The following is a 24,102-nucleotide window of genomic DNA, read 5'->3' on the forward strand; positions in this document are numbered from 1 at the left end:
AATATCCTTCTCCAAAAATAAGCCACGAATTCGTGGCCCTGTAATCCATTTTTCATGAAATGGTTTCTTACTGTGTTATTCAGCTTCCCTGAAATTCCCTCTGCTTTCTGCCCAATTTCTCCTTTCCCCCCTTACTTCCAATCGTTTGGAAAAAAACCGTGCATATTAGTTTTCATGTGCTGCTCAACGCATATTACAAACCTCGTAGTTCCTAGTTCCAAAGCGAGCAAGCGAAGGCAGCTACATACCTACATACAGTCTGTCATAGGAAGTCAGATGACAGCATCAAAATAGAAATTTGGGAGGAGGCTGAAAGCAATAGAAGGTACTTTTTGGGTTAAATATTCATGCTTGAATATAATGTATTTTTAAACTGTATTTTAGTGTCACTTGAAATTACCAGTATGTTCTCTGGAATGTGTCACTTACTCCATGCAGATTGTGTCCCTGGAGGGATTAAAGCCCTGGACACAGAGCTGCAAGGCAGGTTTGCTAACAAATTAGCCAATGGTCTGTCACATCCATAGCTAGAGGCGAGGAGGCACGCTCTACCAAATGGCATGGGTGAAGGGTTCAGTCCTGAACAAATATGTGCAGTGTAGAAAAAGAAAAATCTATGCCAAGGTAGTCTTTACTAATTCAACAAGTTTGCCAAAGATGCATGAAGACTCAAGGCACCACAAAACATTTTTTGTGTAGGTGTTTCACTCAACTACTGGCATGGCAGGGCCCAATTCACCAAATCATTCCATGCATGTTAAAATTTAGGTCCAGCCTGGGTGAAAAAAAAAAGAAAAAAAAAGTCAGCAGCTACAAAATACTGCAGCTGCTGACTTTTAATATATGGACACTTACCTGTCCAAGGAATCCACGATGTCGGCACCCCAGCTGATCTTCGGGTCGACTTCTGGGTGCTGCCACCGCCATTTGTGGTAAGGGAACCAGACAGACAGTTAAGTCTTTCTGCTTCACTCCTGGTTCCCTACTGGCAGTGGAAGGAGGAGGGGGGGGGAACTTCCGGGAGATCAGGCCTCGGAAGTTTGGTTTGATGGAACAGCTAAAAGCCAGAAGCCCAATAGCATTTGCATTTCTATTTTGAAGTCATGTTGGAAGTTCTTGCAACGGATAATGCTGCAAGTTACTTTTGAACTTTTCCTTTAAAATGTACAGTCGTATGCAAAAGTTTAGGAACCCCCTGACAAATTTCCACGATTGTCATTTATATATATTTGGGTGTTTGGATCAGCAATTTCATTTTGATCTATCAAATAACTGAAGAACACAGTAATATTTCAGTTGTGAAATGAGAAAAAAATTGGATTAACAGAAAATGCGCAATATGCATCAAAACGAAATTAGACAGGTGCATAAATGTGGCCCCCCCAGCAGAAAAATCACATACATTTTTAGTAGAGCCTCCTTTAGCAGAAATAACAGCCTCTAGACGCTTCCTATAACCTGTAATGAGTGTCTGGATTCTGGATGAATGTATTTTGGACCATTCCTCCTAACAAAACATCTCCAGTTCAGTTAGGTTTGATGGTTGCCAAGCATGGACAACCCGCTTCAAATCACGCCACAGACGTTCAATGATATTCAGGTCTGGGGACTGGGATGGCCATTCCAGAACATTGTACTTGTTCCTCTACATAAATGCAGAGTAGATTTTGAGCAGTGTTTTGGGTGTTGTCTTGTTGAAATATCCAGGTAACTTCAACTTTGTGACCGATTCCCCAACATTATTCTCAAGAATCTGCTGATATTGAGTGGAATCAATGCGACCCTCGACTTTAACCAGATTCCCAGTATCGGCACTGGCCACACAGCATGATGGAACCTCCACCAAATTTTACTGTGGGTAGCAAGTGTTTTTCTTGGATGACCAAATAACTCAATCTTTGTTTCATCAGTCCACAGCACCTTATTCCAAAATGAAGCTGGCTTGTCCAAATGTGCGTTTGTATACCTCAAGCGACTCCATTTGTGGCGTGTGTGCAGAAAAGGCTTCTTTCCCATCACTCTCCCATACAGCTTCTCCCTATGCAAAGTGCGTGGAATTGTTAAAGGATGCACAGTGACACCATCAGCAGCAAGTTGATGTTGTAGGTCTTTGGAGTGGGTCCGTGGGCTGTTTTTGACCATGCTCACCATCCTTCATCTTTGCCACTCCAATATTTTATGTGGCCTGCCACTTCTGGCCTTAACAAGTACTGTGCCTGTGGTTTCCTCACAGTGGACACTGACAGCTTATATCTCTGCGATACCTTTTTGTAACCTTCCCCTAAACCATAATGTAGAACAATCTTTGTTTTCAGGTCATTTGAGAGTTGTTTTATGGCCCCCACGTTGCCACTCTTCAAAGGAGAGTCAAAGAGAACAACAACTTGCAATTGGCCACCTTAAATACCCTTTCTCATGATTGGATGCACCCATCTGAATTTGAAAGTTTGATAAGCTCACCAAATCAATTGTGTGTTCCAATTAATCAGTGCCAAGTAGTTACAGGTATTCAAATCAACACAATGACAAGGGTGCGCAAATTTATGCACCTGTCCAATTTCGTTTTGATGCATATTGCGCATTTTCTGTTAACCCAATAAACCTCATTTCACTACTGAAATATTACCGTGTCCTTCAGTTATTTAATAGATCAAAATTAAATTGCTGATCCAAACACCCAAATATTTATAAATGATAATCTTGGAAATTGTCAGGGGTTCCTAAACTTTTGCATACGACTAAGTGAGCCGAAAAGTTTTAGGCCGCAATCACACTTGTGCGGTGCGAATTTCAGCTCTCTTATCTCTGCAGAGAGATAAGAGAAGTGTTCAGCAGATTAGCAACGTTTTAGATGCGAATTTGGAGACCTGGGAGAAGTTACGGGTGAGAGGAGAGTGGGGGAGAAGTGTATTAAGCTGAATGAGAGAAATTCCTGAAAAGAACTGAACACATTCCGAATTCAGCTGCGTACCCATAAAAGATAATGGGCTTGAATTCGCACCTGAGCCGCACCGCAATGCCTAAAAGACGCACACGGTTTGGCGGCAATGTGCAGTGCGAATGCATCGCACATATGTGAACCAGCCTCATTGAAAACAATGTATTTTAAAATGTTCTGCGAATTGGATGCGGTTTAAGTCGCACTCAATTCGCATAGGTGTGAACCTGGCCTCACACTTAAAGCGGTGTTCCACCCAAAAATGTAACTTTCGCTTTTCCGGTTCCTCACCCCCTCCGGTGTCACATTTGGCACCTTTCAGGGGGAGCAGATACCTGTCCAATACAGGTATTTGATCCCACTTCCAACAATAGATCGCCACAGATTGCACGGTTATCTACATCATGTCCGGTTACTCCACCGCCCCCCCCCCCCCCTCTGTCTTCTAGACACACAGGTCCGAGAATACAGCAGGGACCAGGAAGGACCCCAGCACGACTCGAGAATGCGCAGTAGGCACCTGAAGCAGGACTTTCCCATTCTGCATCCCAAAAGGAAAGAAAAATTAGGACCTGGTCTCGTGACCACAGATCCACATCCACACGCTGTTAGGATTATTAAGGACTGCTTTACACCTATGCAGTTTGCTTTTGATCCGTTTCTGCAGTGCCAATAAGACCAAAGCCAGTGAGCATTTTTAACTGTCCTCTTGTTTTCACCCCCGTTTAGGTCCATTGAAAAACACACAAAGACTTTATAAATATATAATATTATTTGCACGGTTTAAAGAAAGCAGATCAATATAGCAGCACTACCAGACACATTTCCTGTTCTGAACACTCAAAGCCTTTTTAGTCTTGGCACTTGCTGCATCTCTCTATATGGTTAGTGGAAATACTGGGCTCTCTGCACAAAAACTGGAAGGCTCACTGACCAAATCCCAAAGGGGCAGGTCTTCCAATGCAAACAACTGTAGTTCTTGTAGTTTGAAAAATATTTTTTTTTTGAACAAAATACAATGAATTTCTTCTCATTTTCTGTCTTGTGACAAAGATGACTATACAAATAAACCTCCCCATACACACCATCAGATTATCTGCAGATTTTTGTCTTCAGGTTTACCAAAACCATGTAGTACAAGGGCCTGCCTGATTGCATACAAATTGAAACTCTTAGGCCTGAATCACACTAGTGCGTTGCGTTTTGGAGCTCCGTTGTCTTTGCGAATTTCTCTATAAGGTGTTCTGCAGATCAACTGCGTTTTAGCTGCGGATCAGGTGCGAATTTGGAGACCTGGGAGAGGGGAGGGGGTGGAGGAAGTGTATTGAGTTGAATGGGACAAATACTGAAGAGAAATGAACACATCTGCGAATTCAGCTGCATACCCATAGAAGATAATGGGACTGAATTCGCACCTGAGCCGCACCGCAAGACATAAAAACCGCACACGGTTTGGAGGCAATGCTCAGTGCGAATGCATCGCACATATGTGAACCAGCCTCATTGAAAACAATGTATTTTGAAATGTCCTGCGAATTGGATGCGGCTTAAACCGCACTCAATTCGCATAGGTGTGAACCTGGCCTTAAGGTTTGACCTTGTATTATATGGTTTTGGGAAATCTGAAGCCAAAAATCTGCAGAAAATCTGATGGTGTGTATGGGGCTAGGGTTTTAAAAATCTGTGTTTTTTTTTTACTTCTCTTTTCTCCACTGAGAAGATACAATGGGGACAAGAGCAGCAATAAAAACCTGACCAAAATCCAAACCATTCAACACTATCCAAAGCCTAAAAATGTACATACCTAAATTATGTCAGGTAAACAGATGCATTCACCCACATGTTATGGGGCTACAGCCACTGTACAGCCTGCGTGCATTAAAGTTCACATACAATAACACGTGGCACATGGCACATCATTATAAAAAGTACCCCAAAGCGTATACACAGTGGAAAGTTTCCAAGCCTTAGCATGCATATTACGTGGTAAAGCAATAATGTGAATAGGTTGTTGAAAACATGCTAAACTGCAGTGCACAGATTAAGTCCCATGTAGTCACATAACTAAAATTCATGCAGAAAAATGTGAGTGGACCCAAGGAATACACCTGCCCCTAAACGCGCCTATTCAGATGTGCATGCAACGCTGTATCCTGGCCTAGGCCAACAAGGCCCCGGCCTAGGGCAGCACGGAAAGATTCCCTGCTGGCTTGCACTACACTGTTTATGTAGCGCCAGTCTTATGGGGCGGACTGGGCTGAAAGGCAAATTAGTCTAGCACCCCCATAAAGCGGCCGCACTGCTTCAGGTATGCAGGCGGACGGCATTCCACAACTGTGGGGGGCGCTGCTTCTGATTTTGACTGTCCTATCATCCTGGACCACAAACCTTACTCACTGTGCTATATGTTTCTGCTGCACCATTGGCATGTTAATATCTTCTTAGTCCTCTCCATAAAATTATCCGAAATGTTCATTTTGGATAGAGTAAGGGAGGGTTATAGCCCGTCAGTTTATTTTTTTACCATACCTGTCCCATTGCAGAGATTTCCCTTCACTTCCTGCCCCATAGCCAAACAGGAAGTAAGGAAATCTATGCAAATTAAGGGAATTCATTCCCCCCCCCCCCCAGAACTAGTGTCCCCACTTGAAAATTTCAGGGCGGGTCTTAAAAAGCAAGGGTTGTGGCCTTGACAGAAAGAGATGGGTCATATTTAAATTAGGGGGGGGGCACGAGTTTAGTCAGGCCTAAATACACTACTGTGTGCATGTACTATGTGTGGTGCTCTTGTTTCATCAAAAATATTGAAAGATGTTTCTGAGTTGAGAACCCACATAAAGTAAGTGGGTTGCCTTAAAAGGGAGAAGTACAGCCAAAGCTCGTTTGGCTGTACTTCTCCAGTGGAGCTCGTTCTGCACACCTGTGACCCGGTTTCAACAAACAGTGGGCTGAAGCCCGCTGTCGGCTGACGTCACAGAGCCCGTCTAGGCTCTGGAAAGATGTCAGTAACCGCCCACATGCCTGGACTGGCACCTGGCTCAACCTCTCAGTGGGCCGTTGAGAGCCTAAGCCGGAAGCTGCCACCTCCTCCACAGCCCAGCGCTCCAGTGAGCGAGAGGAGGAGCAGAGCAGACAGTGGTGACTGACAGTCACCAGATCTCTGCTCAAGGAGCCCCGAGAACTGAGCGATCAGCAGGGTTTGATCACTCAGTTCTCAGTGTAACACCTGGGTGGGACAGATCCAGCATCGGACCGATACTGCATCCACCTAGGCAAGCATGAGTCTGAAAAAAAACAAAACACACATACTTCTCTTTTAAAGTCGAAGGCTCCATACACACTGGGCTTAAAAAAAAACTCCTGTTCCCTTGGGAGAAAAAAACGCTCATATAGAGAGTGTTTGTGTACAAAGTTTAGACGAGTTTAGGAGAGTTTTGCATTTTCTATGCCAGAAAGCTCCAATCAGAAATGCAAACCAGAAGGATTTTTTTTCCAGCCTCTAAACATTGAGCTCAAAATATGCCTCTAATCGTCTTAATGTGCATGGACGCAAAGGATAACATTGAGCTGCTTCTACAGGCAGAACACAAACTCCTGTTCAACCCAACTATGGGCAAATAAAAATGATCCCTTGCAGTGTGGGGTGACACCAGTAATTGCTTGTTTATGTCTAGGGGAACATCTACTTACCCAATGCTCCGCTCTTCCCCACGGCTAGACCAGTCCCCACAGCTTCTGCACCCATGTGCTCCCAACAGTCTAGGGAAGTGGTTCTCAACCTTCTAGTGCCGTGACCCCTTGATAACATTTCCCAAGTTGTGGGGACCCTTAACAGTAAAATTATTTTCGTAGCGTGGGCTGTCAGCACCCAAGGCAAGACAAGTAATTTGCATCCCTAACCATGGTAATTTAGCGCTCCCTGAGTCCCTTCCACTTATACGGTATTGAACCCCTTATGGTACATTTTACAATGTACCACTCTTTCTCTTTGTTCTCCTTCTTTCCCTTTTATCTCTCTATGCCAATTTCTTATTTTTTCCCCCCTCCCTCTAGACCAGACCTGGGCAAACTACGGCCCGCGGGCCGTATACGGCCTGGCGGACCTTTTAATCCGGCCCACCCCCGCCGCCGCTGCCACGTTAATCACCGCGGCGGGGAACATAACAGACAGCGTTCGTTTGAACAGCTGTTTTCCCCGCCGCACATAGACACTCCCCCTTGGACGGATCTGTCCAATCGCGAGCAAGGGGGAGTGTCTATGTGACTCCCCCTTGCTCGCGATTGGACAGATCCGTCCAAGGGGAAGTGTCTATGCGCAGCGGGGAAAACAGCTGTTCAAACGAACGCTGTCTGTTATGTTCCCCGCCGCGGTGATAACAGTAGGCAGGGCCGGGAGGGGTCACTGTGCCCATCACACGCAGCCACTTGTGCCAACACATGCAGCCACTTGTGCCAACACACGCAGCCACTTGTGCCAACACACGCAGCCACTTGTGCCAACACACGCAGCCACTTCACCACCATAAATTGTCGCCACTGTGCCAATCACACGTAGCCACTGTGCCAATCACACGCAGCCACTGTGCAATCAATTGTTGCCACTGTTCCCAAACACAGCCACTGTGCCAATCACATGCAGCCACTGTGCCAATCACACGCAGCCACTGTGCCAATCACACGCAGCCACTGTGCCAATCACACGCAGCCACTGTGCCAATCACATGCAGCCACTGTGCCCATCAAACGCAGCCACTGTGCCCATCACACGCAGCCACTGTGCCAATAACACGCAGCCACTGTGCCCATCAAACGCAGCCACTGTGCCAATCACACGCAGCCACTGTGCCAATCACACGCAGCCACTGTGCCAATCACACGCAGCCACTGTGCCAATCACACGCAGCCACTGTGCCAATCACACACAGCCACTGTGCCAATCACACGCAGCCACTGTTCCCATCAAACGCAGCCACTGTGCCAATCACACGCAGCCACTGTGCAATCAATTGTTGCCACTGTTCCCAAACACAGCCACTGTGCCAATCACATGCAGCCACTGTGCCAATCACACGCAGCCACTGTGCCAATCACACGCAGCCACTGTGCCAATCACACGCAGCCACTGTGCAATCAATTGTTGCCACTGTTCCCAAACACAGCCACTGTGCCAATCACATGCAGCCACTGTGCCAATCACACGCAGCCACTGTGCCAATCACACGCAGCCACTGTGCCAATCACACGCAGCCACTGTGCCAATCACACGCAGCCACTGTGCCAATCACACGCAGCCACTGTGCCAATCACACGCAGCCACTGTGCCAATCACACGCAGCCACTGTGCCAATCACATGCAGCCACTGTGCCCATCAAACGCAGCCACTGTGCCAATCACACGCAGCCACTGTGCCAATCACACGCAGCCACTGTGCCAATCACACGCAGCCACTGTGCCAATAACACGCAGCCACTCTGCCCATCAAACGCAGCCACTGTGCCAATCACACGCAGCCACTGTGCCAATAACACGCAGCCACTGTGCCCATCACACGCAGCCACTGTGCCCATCAAACGCAGCCACTGTGCCCATCAAACGCAGCCACTGTGCCCATCACACGCAGCCACTGTGCCAATCACACGCAGCCACTGTGCCAATCACACGCAGCCACTGTGCCAATCACACGCAGCCACTGTGCCAATCACACGCAGCCACTGTGCAATCAATTGTTGCCACTGTTCCCAAACACAGCCACTGTGCCAATCACATGTAGCCACTGTGCCAATCACACGCAGCCACTGTGCCAATCACACGCAGCCACTGTGCCAATCACACGCAGCCACTGTGCCAATCACACGCAGCCACTGTTCCCAAACACAGCCACTGTGCCAATCACACGCAGCCACTGTGCCAATCACATGCAGCCACTGTGCCCATCAAACGCAGCCACTGTGCCAATCACACGCAGCCACTGTGCCAATAACACGCAGCCACTGTGCCAATAACACGCAGCCACTCTGCCCATCAAACGCAGCCACTGTGCCAATCACACGCATCCACTGTGCCCATCACATGCAGCCACTGTGCCAACACACGCAGTCACTGTGCCATCAATTGTTGCCACTGTGCCCATCACACGCAGCCACTGTGCCATCAATTGTCGCCACTGTGCCCATCAAACGCAACCACTGCGCCATCACACGCAGCCACTGTGCCATCACATGCAGCCACTGTTTAATCAATTGTTATTGATTAAACAGTGGCTGCCTGTCCCCAGCCTCTGTCCCCCTCCTGTGTCATGTCCCCAGCGTCTGTCCCCCTCCTGTGTCATGTCCCCAGCCTCTGTCCCCCTCCTGTGTCATGTCCCCAGCCTCTGTCCCCCTCCTGTGCCATGTCCCCAGCCTCTGTCCCCCTCCTGTGCCATGTCCCCAGCCTCTGTCCCCCTCCTGTGCCATGTCCCCAGCCTCTGTCCCCCTCCTGTGCCATGTCCCCAGCCTCTGTCCCCCTCCTGTGCCATGTCCCCAGCCTCTGTCCCCCTCCTGTGCCATGTCCCCAGCCTCTGTCCCCCTCCTGTGCCATGTCCCCAGCCTCTGTCCCCCTCCTGTGCCATGTCCCCAGCCTCTGTCCCCCTCCTGTGCCATGTCCCCCGCCTCTGTCCCCCTCCTGTGCCATGTCCCCAGCCTCTGTCCCCCTCCTGTGCCATGTCCCCAGCCTCTGTCCCCCTCCTGTGCCATGTCCCCAGCCTCTGTCCCCCTCCTGTGCCATGTCCCCAGCCTCTGTCCCCCTCCTGTGCCATGTCCCCAGCGTCTGTCCCCCTCCTGTGTCATGTCCCCAGCGTCTGTCCCCCTCCTGTGTCATGTCCCCAGCCTCTGTCCCCCTCCTGTGTCATGTCCCCAGCCTCTGTCCCCCTCCTGTGTCATGTCCCCAGCCTCTGTCCCCCTCCTGTGTCATGTCCCCAGCCTCTGTCCCCCTCCTGTGCCATGTCCCCAGCCTCTGTCCTCCTCCTGTGCCATGTCCCCAGCCTCTGTCCCCCTCCTGTGTCATGTCCCCAGCCTCTGTCCCCCTCCTGTGTCATGTCCCCAGCCTCTGTCCCCCTCCTGTGTCATGTCCCCAGCCTCTGTCCCCCTCCTCTGTCATGTCCCCAGCCTCTGTCCCCCTCCTGTGTCATGTCCCCAGCCTCTGTCCCCCTCCTGTGCCATGTCCCCAGCCTCTGTCCCCCTCCTGTGTCATGTCCCCAGCGTCTGTCCCCCTCCTGTGTCATGTCCCCAGCGTCTGTCCCCCTCCTGTGTCATGTCCCCAGCCTCTGTCCCCCTCCTGTGCCATGTCCCCAGCCTCTGTCCCCCTCCTGTGCCATGTCCCCAGCCTCTGTCCCCCAGTTTTCCAACAATGATATTTACTGCTTTTTATAAAGAAATACAATTGATTTTATGCAGTATTGAGTTTAGCCTTTTGGCCCGGCCCTCCAAAATATTTTTAGTTTCTCATGTGGCCCCATCGAAAAAATAATTGCCCACCCCTGCTCTAGACTCTAGACATCTTTCTTATTATTTTTCTTTGTTCGCTCCCCCTCTTTTCCTCTCCATTGCATGTATTCTCTATTTTTTATTCTCTTACTGCTTGGTGGGGGGGAATGGGATGAGTGACAGTGCTGGTGGGGTGGGATGAGTGGCAGTGTTAGGGGGGAGCTCTGATCAGACAACTTAGGTGCTCTTGATCAAGGTCATCTGCTGATCTGAGAACTGTAATGGGGACGTTTAATGGCAACGATAATCACAGGTGGTGTTACTCACTGCGACTCTGGCTTCACTGTGTCTCCAACGTTGTGGTGTCTCATAGCAGTGACACCTATGCCGTAATCAGGAGATGGGGTCTCCTCCAGCCCCTCCCACTTCACATTACTAGTCTCTGCCCCCCAGCCATGCCGTGAACTAAATGGGCGATTGTGGGCTCCAAGAACAGCCCAGCTGGGCAGTCACAGGCAGAGACAGCCTTTATGGGCTGTGAAAAGACTGGTAGAGCAGCGTGTCTTCAGGAATAGCCCAGGATTTGGTGACCCCTGGCAAATTGTCATTTGACCCCCAGGTTGAGAACCACTGGCCTAGGGCCCTGTGACAGGAGTGACTTTGGGTCAGGGGTTTGTGGGACTCAGTTTGCCCTGGAGAGTTCTGGAGGCTCCTTGTCCAGCTTCTGACGCTTCTTATGTGTAAATCACCCTGTGTCTCCAATAGGGGAACAGGGTGAATGAGAACCCCAGTCTGATCTGCACTAGTCAGACTCAATGCTGTATATATTGTGTGTTGGCTGTTGTGCAATATTTGCTGTGATGGTTTGGGGTTCTATTGTGGCTGTCTGCCTCAACTATTATTGGATGTGCAAGTGTCGCTGTGAGGTAGAGGGAAGGAGACATCCAGACTAGGACATGCCTATGAGTCACCTACGCTGTCTAAAGCATTGCCAATTAGCTCATGGTAATTAGGTTTCTGGTTCAGTCTTTGTCACCCTTGTGTATATATTTGTGTGAGATCTCAAATAAAATGTTAGTCCTGATGTACTCCAAGACTGGTGTAGGCTGTTTGTTTTTTGCCACTCTACACTGAGGTGTTATCAGTTGACTGGGGGGCTAAAGAATCTTGGACGGTGGTGGATCTGAACAGAGGAGCTACAATTTAAATAAAATACAATGCAACTGCTAACAAATGACAGAATATATGAATTGTAAAAAAGAACATGTATTTATGAATTTGTTTGATAATAACTATTTTTGTTTGAATGGAGAAAAAGACAATGCAAATGATGCATGCAGCTCATGTAACCAGAACGTTTATCACTATAGATCAAAGGACAGTGTTATTACGTTATGTGGTTCTACTACAGGTCTCACTCTCATCAGGATATAAAAACAACTATGTATTTTACAGTTATTGTGGAATTATTCCAACATGTTAACTACAGTACATTTGGTAATATAGAGCTGCTGATTTTCACCTTGTCCTTACAAGTACAAAGTGCAGAAAGTGGTGAAAACGGCAATTAAAAAACTGTTAACACCAGCAGTAAAGATGGCGATTCTCCCAAAAATACTCTACCTGTTTCAAACCCTGCCCATTCCAGTGCCCTACGCCCATCTGAGAAAACTTCAGACTGACCTGCTCCAGTACACATGGAACTACAAACGTCACAGAATCCCCCGATCGGTATTGCTAGCGGCACGATCGGAGGGGGGCCTGGCCTACCCTGACCTAGTTAAAAACTACCAAGCGACCCAGCTGAAGGCGGTAGCCTCCTGGTTCACATTGCGTTCCTACAATAAATGGACACAAATAGAAAAACTGTGGCTGGCCCCGGTACACCCAAACAACTTACTATGGAGTGTGGATGTGGAGGTAGATCCCGGCCGCATGTTAGGTCCTATGACCCAGCTCAGACGTATGTGGCGCAAATTGATACGCCAGCATAAACTATCCTCCGATAGCTCCCTCCTGACCTCTTTTGCCGGCAACCCCAAAGTCCCGGATAGAGTCACCCACAGAATGTCCGCTCCATGGAACCTCTTCCACTTTGGGAACCTAGTGGATCCCCTGACTCGCAAAATGCGCACATTTGTGAACCTACAGGCCAAGCACGACTTTCCGCGCCAAGAGCTCTATGGATATCTCCAGATACGCCACTATGCTCTGACAATCGCTCCAAACCTGCAATCCCCCCCCCCCCCCCCCCAACGCCTTTTGAAAGGCTGATATTGGCGGGCGCGACACAGAGGGGCTTAATCTCTAACATATATAGAATATTGAACTCTCGGCCCGTAGATAATGGGGGCAAACACGCGTATATGATTAAGTGGGAAAAGGCCCTAGGCGAGGAGATCTCCATGGAACAATGGCAGGTGATCTGGTCTCAAGCGGCAAAAGTTTGATCTGCACTTTATATAAGGAGAACACATATAAAATTCTTTACTTCTGGTACATGACGCCTGACGTTCTCCACACCATATACCAGACTACCTCAGACCGCTGCTGGCGTCGTCAGCGGGACAGGGGAACCCTTATTCATGTTTACTGGAGCTGCCCACTGATCGTCCCTTTTTGGAACTCGGTCCAGCAGTGGTTGGGCCGGCTTCTAGACAGGACACTCGCCCTGACTCCGAAATTTGACATACTAGGATTACCCCCACCGAACTTCCCAGCACCCTACAAGAAATTGACCCGGCATATCCTCACAGCAGCGTGCCGTTTGGTGGCTTTACACTGGAAGCGCTCCACCCCTCCCCCCCCTGAGGCCCTATATGCCAGGATGAAGGATGTGGAGTTAATGAAGAAGATAACAGCCAGAATGCAAGACAGACTGTAGGCCCACGACAAGGTCTGGGAGCTTTGCACCGCCGGGAGGAGGCATCCTAACCAGGTAGTTAAACCGCACTGGTGACTTCCCATCCCACTCCCTTTCCCCCCTTCTTCGCTGCTTTTCTTTTCTTTCCCCCTCCCCCCTTTCTTTCCTTTTAGTTTTTCTCTTTTTGCCGTTTCCTATCTCTTATTCTTTTCTCTTACTGTGAGCCCACTAGCGACTCGAGATTGCTCATTAGAATAATGTTGCATTGAAATGCTCATTTCGTTCCATGCACTTAACCGGTTTATGTAGCTTATGCTCAGTACGACCTATTCGCTCCCTCGTGAGAGGACACATAGTCGGTCAGACAGAGCTCTGGATATTGTTAAATATGTTAATGACCACTCCACTAAATGTTGTTTACAAGGATGGTCCTGCGTGTACACATGTATTGAAAATCTCTAAATAAAACGGTTATTGATAAAAAAAAAAGTGTTAACACATTACAGAATACACAATATAGATGGTGGGAGCCATGCCACTCATGATTTAAATCACTAGTAAAAAGGCTTGATTTAACCACTTGCCGACCAGCCACTGTGTGTGTATATATATATATATATATATATATATATATATATATATATATATATATATATATATATATATAAACATGGCGGCAGTATGGTGGTCAGTGCATGTGACACTTTGTGCGACCCACGACGAATGGGGATCTGCCTATGTAAAATAAGGCGGATCACCATTCTGACAGGAGACATCATGGAGATTAGCAGTTCCCAGTGATCGGTAACAGCGATCTCTGTGGCGTTTCAGGAAGCCCAGCATTAAAGGGTAGTAAAGGTTAATGTTTTTTCACCTTAATGCATCCTACGCATTAAGGTGAAAAAACATCCGACAATACCACCCCCCCCGAGCCCCCGTTATACTTACCTGACCCCTTAAAAATCCTGCGCTCGCCCCCGACATCCTCTTCGCCACACAGCCTGGCACACTGAATGGATTGAAAGCAGCGCAGGCATAGGCTCGCGCTGCCGTCAATCACATCCAATGACGCAGTGCGCCGGGGGGCGGGGCCGAGTGATACAGTCAGCGGCTGTGGCCGCCGAATGTATCACGGGAGCGCACCCGCAAGCACTCAAGACCATGCAAGCTCGCTTGCATTAAGTCCTTGCGGAGGGGAGCCGAGACAGCCGCCGAGGGACCCCAGAAGACCAGTTTTGGGGCCACTCTGTGCAAAACGAGCTGCACAGTGGAAGTATAACATGTTTGTTATTTAAAAAAAATACTTTACAACTCCTTTAAACAGAGTTTGAACACACCCAGGGAACAGTTAACTCAAGGGTGTCAAACTCCATTTCATTGTGGGCCGCATCAGCATTAGGATTGCCCTCAAAAGGGCCGGTTGTATCTGTAAGATTAGATGCCCAGCCAATCCCCTCCCCTTACATGCATTGCTTGAAAGCAGAAAGTAAGGGTCTGGTGGAGGACCAGAGAAGGGCTGGAGCTCTCCGGCAGCTGCAGGAGAGGTGCGAGGGCCAAATGAAATGGCCTGGAGGGCCGCATTCCTCCCGCGGGCCTTGTGTTTGACACCTGTGAGTTAACCCCTTGATCGCCCCTACAGTTAACCCCTTCCCTGCCAGTGTCTTTAATACATTGATCATTTTTTTTAGTACTGATCAATGTAATGTCACTGGTCCCCAAAGTGTCACTTAAAAAGGTCAGATTTTTCCACTGAAAATGTCGCAGTCCTGCCAATAAATCGCAGATTACTGCCATTACCAGTAAAAACATAAAAAAATAAAAGTCCATAAATCTTTCCCATAGTGTGTATACACAATAACTTTTCGCAAAAAAACAAATCAATATATGCTCATTGGGATTTTTCTTACCAAAAATATGTAGCAGAGTATATATATTGGCCTTACTGATGTAAAAAAAGGTTATTAGGATATGCATTATAGCAGAAAACTAAAAAAATATCGTTATTTTTATATATATATATATATATATATATATATATATATATATATATATATATATATATATATATATATATATATATATATATATACCCCATATACCCAGTGAAGTGATTAGCCTCAAGTGATATACACAGATGAAACAAATCTGCCTACATCAGTTGTACATTTTGTTTTGTTTATCTTCAGCCACTTCTTCTGTACAGCCATGCAAAGTTTAGAATTGACATAGTATTTCTCAAAATTAGGGGGTGAGGAGCTGAAGTTGCACCCTGCAGAACACAGTGAGAGATATTTGAAGGGAAGGAACCCGAGTACGATGTGTTGGGCCCATGTATGGGTGTCCCAGCCCGAATAAGTGTCAGAAGTATATGGGATTGGTTAGCTGGCTGTATTGGCTGAAGAGTTGATAAACAATTGTTCCCGAGCCGGTGTAGTTGCGACTGGGAGCCGTGGAGATGTAATTTTGTGCCAGATACAGTTGGTCATTTAAGTGTGCCTTCAAATATCCTAAGACCACCTAGTAGAAGAGCTGGTAGTTAGCAGGATGTTTTGTTTGTCTCTGGACAGAAAAGTGATGGGGCTACTGCTACTTTTACAAGTTAGAGTTTGCAAAGGCATTTGATGCATTAAAAATGTATTTTATTTTCCTTTGTGGCTATTCAAGATTAGATTTATATATATATAAAAAAAAAAAAAAAAAAAAAGTTTTGTTACTGGAGTTTAGCTTTTATTTGTTTAACTGGAGGGGTGGAGCTGAACCTGTCACATAGGATCCTAGCAGGGGGTCAGTTGAATAGAAAGCAGTACCGATTTTCAGATGAACGCACTGCTCCAACATCTTCATTACAACGGTCACCAACGCGGTTGTAGTATGGGATTCTACGGTATATGGATGCTCCAATAGTAAAACTAACAATTCTAGAACTAATAGAACTAAGCAGACATTTCAGTGATAAAATGAAAATGAAGACCTCCTGAAGCTTACAAGCACCAGCTGCCAGACAACCTGCTATACAAATTACTACCTGTCCAGACATAAGCGCTCATATAGCCCTTTAAAAATATGACTTATTTTTTGTCTTCACGGTTAATAGCCATTAAAAAGGAGAAGTACAAGCAAAGCTTATTTGGCTGTATTTCTCCTGTGGATCACAGCAGTGCAGTTAATTTTGCACTCCTGTGACCTGTTTTCAGCCGACAGCGGGCTTGGGAAAGATCACGACCATATGTTTGGATCTGTCCATATGGCTGAATTGGCACCTGGCTCAGCCTCTCAGCAGGGCACTGTGAGCCTGAGCCGGCCACTCCCGCCCCCTCCACAGCCCAGCGCTCCAGTGAGCAAGGAGGGGGCAGAGCAGAGAGATGACTAACAGTCACCAGGTCTCTGCCTAGGGAGCTGCAAGAACCAAATGATCACCAGTGTTTGATCGCTTGGTTCTTAGTGTTAGAGCCAGCATGGGACAGATGCAGCATCAGACCGAGTATAAGTGCTTAAAAAAAAATGAATTCCCATACTTCTCTTTTAATGGTTGTGTTTAGTTTTAAACATAAATCAGAAGAGAAAAAAATTCTGTGCAGTTCTGGTTAGGCAAAGCTTTGGCACTATTGGCTAGTGAGGAAGCCCATTATAATACTGCAATGTATAGGAGTGGAAAGTTTTTACATTTTTTGAGTGAATTTTTTTTAAATTCCTGTTAACTCTTTACTGTAATCTGTGTCCCCATTTGGGCATTTCTAATCACTCTCCCCCCACTAAATTATACTTCCCAAATTTTTAAACATAACAAGCCTGGCAAATTAAGTTAAGATCCGATAATATTTGGGCAGACTCATGTCATTGGTTCCCTCATTACCAATTCAATATATATTGGATTGTCACAGGGTAATACTTCAAGTCCTGTTACCCTAATAAAGAACATTACAAAGGCAGACCACAGCAAGTTCCCTATAATTTTATAGCAAATATAAAACGTTGATGCAAACAAAAACAAAAAAAACAACAACACACACACACACACACACACTTTTTTATGAAAACCCTTACACAAAAACACAAAATCATAAAAGGCTTAGAGTGACCCTTTTATATTAGCTGTACTATACAAAGTATTATCATGCTTTATCATTATCATTATATCATTATATTATCATTATCAAAAAACTCCACACCTTTGGTCTCTGTGACTTTACTCTTCGCTGGTTCTCTACCTACTTATCCAACCGCACCTTCAGCGTTACTTACAACTCTACTTCCTCCTCTCCTCTTCCATTCTCTGTTGGGGTCCCCCAAGGTTCTGTTCTTGGGCCCCTCCCATTTTCAATCTACACCTCCTCCCTGGGTCAGCTGATAGCCTCCCACGGCTTCCAATACCACCTCTACGCTGATGACACTCAAATCTATTTCTCTGCCCCTCAGCTCACTCCTTCATTTTCCTCGCGTATCACTAATTTACTATCAGATATATCACTTTGGATGTCACGTCACTTCCTCAAACTCAACCTATCCAAAACCGAACTTATCATTTTTCCTCCCCCACTTGCCTCTTCCCCCTGACCTCTCTGTCAAAATTGATGGCACAACTATCAGCCCATCCCCACATGCCAAGGTCCTAGGTGTAGTCCTGGACTCTGAACTCTCCTTTAAGCCTCACGTTCAATCACTGTCCAAATCTTGCCGCCTCAACCTCCGCAACATCTCCAAAATACGCCCCTTTCTAACCAATGACGCCACAAAGCTCTTAATTCACTCCCTGGTCATCTCTCGCCTTGATTACTGCAATTCCCTTCTCATTGGCTTACCGCTGCATACTCTAACCCCCCTTCAGTCCATCATGAATGCTGCGGCCAGACTTATCCACCTTACCAACCGCTCTGTCTCTGCTACTCCTCTCTGTCAATCCCTCCACTGGCTTCCGCTCATCCAACGAATTAAATTCAAAATACTAACTACGACCTACAAAGCCATCCACAATTCTGCCCCCTGCTACATCACTGACCTAGTCTCCAAATACCAACCTAATCGCTCTCTTCGTTCTTCTCAAGACCTCCTGCTCTCTAGCTCTCTCATCACCTCTTCCCATGCTCGTCTACAGGACTTTTCCAGAACCTCCCCAAGCCTATGGAACTCCTTACCCCAAACTATCCGTCTATCTCCTTCTCTTTCAGCTTTTCGAGGATCCCTGAAAACCCTCCTCTTCAGAGAAGCCTATCCTACCCACATCTAACAACTGTATTTTAACTTTGCCCACCTGATCACCCCCCACATCTACTACCCTCTGTTCCACTTCACCCTCCCTTCTAGATTGTAAGCTCTAACAAGCAGGGCCCTCTGATCATTCCTGTATTAAATTGTATTGTAACTATAATGTCTTCCCTGATGTTGTAAAGCGCTGCGTAAACTGTTGGCGCTATATAAATCCTGTATAATAATAATAATAATAATAATAATAATAATAATAATAATAATAATAATGCTAACACCATTAGGCTCCATGCACACTGGACACCAAAATAATGTTATAAAAACACCAGTAGCTTTGCAGGGAATCTTTCATTTTTTTTTTAAGTTTTTGCAATAGCGGTTATTAGCGTTTTTCAGCGTTAGCGTCTTTTAGTGTTTTTTTTGTTTTTTTTAATGGACCAAAAACGCTGGCGAGCCACGTTTGGCGTGTTTTAGCGCTTGAGGTAAAAAAAAAAAAAAAAAAAAAAAAAAACTTTGAACTCGATTTTCGGACATTCAGAAAAAAGGCCATGAAGTCCACTGCTCATTAAGGCTCCATACACACTGAAGCTGACAAACTGCAGTTTATTGGAGTTAGGGAGTTTTTTTTTTTCAAAAAGCCCATAAACTCCACTCTTTGTAAGCCTATGTGTCCATGCACACATGGAAGTTTTTCAACTTTAATGAGCAGTGGAGTTTATGGGCTTTTTTCTGAAATCCCCAAAAATGGCGACAATGGCATGGCACAGTGGCTGAGTTTGGCATGGTAGTTGAGACAATTGATGGGCACAGTGGCGACAATTTTATGGCACAGTGGCTGCGTTTGATGGGCACAGTGTGGCTGCAATTGAAGTTTTTTTTGTTTTTTTTTCTCGTTTGTTTAAACCCCCCCCCCCCCGAAAAAAAAAAAAAATTGAGTACCAGCCGCCACTGTCTCAAAGGACATGCAAACTTTTGAGCACAACTATACAATAAACAGATAAGCTTGCAGAATGAAAACAAATACAATCTGGTAAGACCACTGTGTGATAAATGTTTGTCTTCTATAGTTAAAGATCCGAACTAAAAAACGACAAAGAAGTTCAGGGAAGCCTCAAAGTCAAAAGCAACAACAGTGTTGCGGCAGAACCGGACCATACATGGACTGAAAGAACTTGACACAGCTCCATGCCAAATTGTGCTCTGGAAAGACATTCTTATATAAACAGTCAGAAGCAAATATACAACACTGCAGCTCATTTTTTATACAACCAGAAGAACTAAAAGGAAGGATAATATCATGCTGAATCATTGGGCTTGAGCTGCTTCTGCATAAAAGGAAATGTATTTAATATAACATAACCTACAGATTTATCTTCCCCAACATCAGACATTCACAGCCTGCTCTACATTCCACTGAAACAATGATGGACTGTTAACAGACTAGAGATGCCTCTGCTGTCTTGGTCTACGCCCACCGCCTTGACTGCTCTACAAGTAGCACTACTGGCAGCTATGCTGTGACAAATGTAGTACGGGGGCTTTGCCTAGGAGATGGCACAAATAATATCCGACACTGTTCATGGCCTATACCCGTGTAACATTTCTTTATAATCCTTTATGAAAGTTAAAAGCGTTGTGTATACGGATCGCATGTTATCCCCTTGCCGCCGAGCGTACACACATATGCGGCCTCGCTTTAAGGGGTTTTACCGGGATGATGCCCGCTACCTCCAGCGCCCAGTCACAGACTGGAACGAAGCTCTAAACGGCTTTGATTCAGTCTATTCAATGTAAACACAGAGACAACGTCACTTGCGGTTTACTCGGCTGCCAATGGCGCCGGATTTAAAAAAATATACAGTATTCAGAATCGCCGTTTTACTTGTGACAGCAATAAAAGTGATCACATTTTTTTATTTTTTTAACCACTTAAGGACCGCCTAACGCCGATATACGTCTGCAGAATGGCGCGGCTGGGCACAATTACGTACCTGTACGTCCTCTAAGTGCCCAGCCGTGGGTCGCTGGCCCGCAACCCGGTCCGAAGCTCCGTGGCCGCGGGACCCGATCACCGCCGCTGTCCCACGATCTTTTACAGAAACTGAAGAACGGGGGAGAGGTGTGTGTGTGTGTAAAAAACACACCTTCTCCATTCTTCACAGTGGAAGTGTCACTGATCGTCTGTTACCTGATATAGGGAAAGAAGATCAGTGACGTCACAAGTCCAGCCCTGCCCCCCTACAGTTAGAAACACACATGAGGTCACACTTAACCACTAGGGGGCGCTGTACGGGTTAACTCCTAAACTGCAATTGTCATTTTCACAGTTATCAATGCATTTTTATAGCACCTTTTGCTGTGAAAATGACAATGGTCCCAAAAATGTGTCAAAATTGTCCGATGTGTCCGCCATAATGTCGCAGTCACGTGTAAAAAAAAAAAAAAAAAAACGCTGATCGCCGCCATTAGTAGTAAAACATTTTTTATTTATATATATATATATATATATATATATACACACATACATACATACACACACACACACACACACACACCATAAAACTATCCCCCATTTTGTAAACGCTATAAATTTTACGCAAACCAAATCGTTAAACACTTTTTTTTTTTACCAAAAATAGGTAGAAGAATACGTATCGGCCTAAACTGAGGGGGAAAAAAAAACGTTTTTTTTTTTATATCTTTTTTTGGGGATATTATAGCAAAAAGTAACGACAGCGCAATTGTCAGTCAAAGCGACGCAGTGCCGAATCGCAAAAAGGGGCCTGGTCCGTTACCTGCATATTGGTCCGGGTCTTAAGTGGTTAAAAGCACAATATTATAAAAAAAAAAAAAAAAAATGTAAAAAAAAAGCGCCCCCGTCCGAGAGATCGCTCAGCAAAGAAAACGCGTACGGAAGTCGTGTCCGCATATGTAAACAGTGTTAAACACATGTGAGGCATCGTTGCGATCGTCAGAGCGAGAGCAATAATTCTAGCACTAGACCTCTGTAATGCTAACCTGGTAACTGTAAAAAAAAATAACAATTAAAGCGTCGCTTATGGAGATTTTTTGGTACCGTAGATTGTCGCCATTCCACTGGTGCGTGCAATTATAAAAGCATAACATGCTTGGTATCTATTTACTCGGTGTAACATCATCTTTCACATTCTACCAAAAAATTGGGCTAACTTTACTTTTTCAATTTTTTTTTATTAAAATTTTTCCCAAATAGTTGCATTTAAAAAACACAGCTGCACAAATGCTGTGTGACATAAAATATTGCAACAATCGCCATTTTATTCTCTAGATTCTCTGCTTAAATTTTTTTATATAATAAATTATATTATATATTTATTTTAATAAAGAAAATGGTTTGGGGGTTCCCAGTAATTTTCTAGAAAAAAAATACGTATTTTAACTTGTAAACACCAAAATTACAGAAATAGGCTTAGTCATGAAAGGGTTATATATTGCAATTGCTAGTTAAAAAGTGGAGTATGTAAAATTGTGCCCACATGCCTTGAGTGGGACTGTACTGGACAGACAATTGGTACTGAAAACTTGGTTTATAAAAGTAACAAAAAAAAACTATTTATACAGAATTTGACAAAGTACAAAAAGTAGCAAAAAGCACTGGTGCAGTGTATACACACACACACACACACACACACACACACCCCATCATGTACAAAGGTTACATAGATGGAATGGCTGCTGGTTCTGTCCACATGGGTCTATGTACCATAGGAGACAGAAATACAAGTAATACAAATACAGTAATTATTCTACAATGAATGAATGAATGAATGAATGAATGAATGAAAAACTTATAAAGCGCGGCGCATGCGAACTGAATCGCTTCTGGGCGCTAGTTGTTCGTGTCTCATGACATCAAAAGAGCAGAGTTTTGATCTGTCTTCTGAAAGTCAGGTGGTTTTCCTCCAACCGAATGCTGGTTGGTAAAGCGTTCCATAGTCTAGGACCCTGAAAAGCAAACCTTATTTCTCCTTTGGACTTGTATTTGGTTTTTGGTACCCTGACCAGATTTTGGTCGGTGGATCGCAGAACGCGATCCGAATTGTGAGGTTCTATCTTGTCGCAAAGATATTGCGGAGCCTTCCCATGGATGCACTTATGTGTCAGGCAGAGTGCTTTAAATGCAATTCTGTCTTTTACTGGCAGCCAGTGAAGGGTTCTCAACGAAGGTGAGATTGATTCCCATTTTTTTTTCCCAGTCATCAGTCTGGCGGCCGTATTCTGAACGTCTTGCAGACGGGAGATTTGGTACTTTGGGAGTCCGAGGTACAGGGCGTTAGCATAGTCCAGTCTGGAATTCACGATTGTTCCCACCACGACTGCTACGTCTTCTTTGGGGATAAATGGAATAAGTCTGCGTAAAATAAAAGGGGTTAACATTTGCTGGTGTATCACAAAGAATAAACCATGCATTGCTATATACAAATGATACTGACCCTTTTTGTATAGGTCACAATTTAAATCGCATTCAAAACAACATGGCACAAAAAGACCTGCCGCTTGGCTAAGGGATTCCTACTGTAGTTGTGGTATGAAGGGGAGTGGGGAGCAGGAGGTGTTTACTATGCCCGCAGGGGCCTAAAGAAAACTCCCAAGCCCACTGGGGTCACCCAGATCAAGGCCCCAAGGACTGTCACCAACTCCTCAAAATCAGGAAAAGATATCCATCTATATAATATATTTACTATTCGAGTCTGCAGACTTGGCAAACCCATGGTTTGCTGAAATTGGCAATTTTATGCAACTACTTAGACACCTATAAAATGTATTGTTACATTTGCAGACCTGCCTTGATACCTTTATTGCCACCACATTTTATCCACTTTTTACAGAGCTGGACTGGCTTACCAGGATAGCGGGAGATTTCCAGGTAGGCTGCTTGCCCTGGGGCCGCTTCAGTGTTGTCAACCGCCCACCCGCGGGGCCTGCAAAAAGTCAACAGTGCATCTCGTGTCTGCAGTCTCCGAGGGGGAGTCAGGAGAGGAGTTTTGCACATACAAAATTAAATATATATATATATATATATATATATATATATATATATATATATATATATATATATATATATATATATATATATATATATATATATATTTTGTGATGGTTTGGGTCTGTCTTGCCTGAAGGATGGCTGGTTTTCGCCATGTTTTGGAGAGACAGACGCCTTAATTACACAGCTGTGTGGTCAGCTATTTAGTGCTGGCCTGGCTGTGGCTCAGAGCCCCACCCACAGACAGGAAGTCTGGTCCCTGGGAGCCAGGTGAGCTCTCAACTCTCTGAAAGGAGTCAGAGAGAGGCTGCATGGATTGCAGCTAGTGTGTACAGATCTGCAGGTTGCAGATGCCGCTTTATGTTTGAGCAGCAAGTCGCTGACTAGGAGAAAAGCAAGGGTTGAGCTTATCTCTGGGAAACGCTGTGTGTTCTGAGGAACAAAACTTAGGCTTAGGCTAGAGGCCTGAAGCCGTCGAAAGCCAAGATTGAAAGCCAGGAGGCTAAGCTCTTGAGTTTGTACAATGCAGTAGTGATGGAACCCTTGCGAGGGCTGCAAATGTATATGTGAACTTTTGATGTTTTCAAATAAAAGTGGGCCACCAAGCCCTTA

At 45.6% G+C, this 24,102-nt stretch overlaps 1 protein-coding gene across 2 annotated transcripts in view; it reads right to left on the minus strand.

Moving 5' to 3' along the window:
* SORBS1 (sorbin and SH3 domain containing 1) overlaps positions 1–24,102 on the minus strand; it is a 469,099-nt gene that overhangs the window by 402,874 nt on the left and 42,123 nt on the right. The gene's annotated exons all lie outside the window — the stretch shown is intronic.

Source organism: Rana temporaria, chromosome 8, assembly GCF_905171775.1.
Source record: "Rana temporaria chromosome 8, aRanTem1.1, whole genome shotgun sequence".
Classification (NCBI taxonomy): Eukaryota; Metazoa; Chordata; class Amphibia; order Anura; family Ranidae; genus Rana; species Rana temporaria.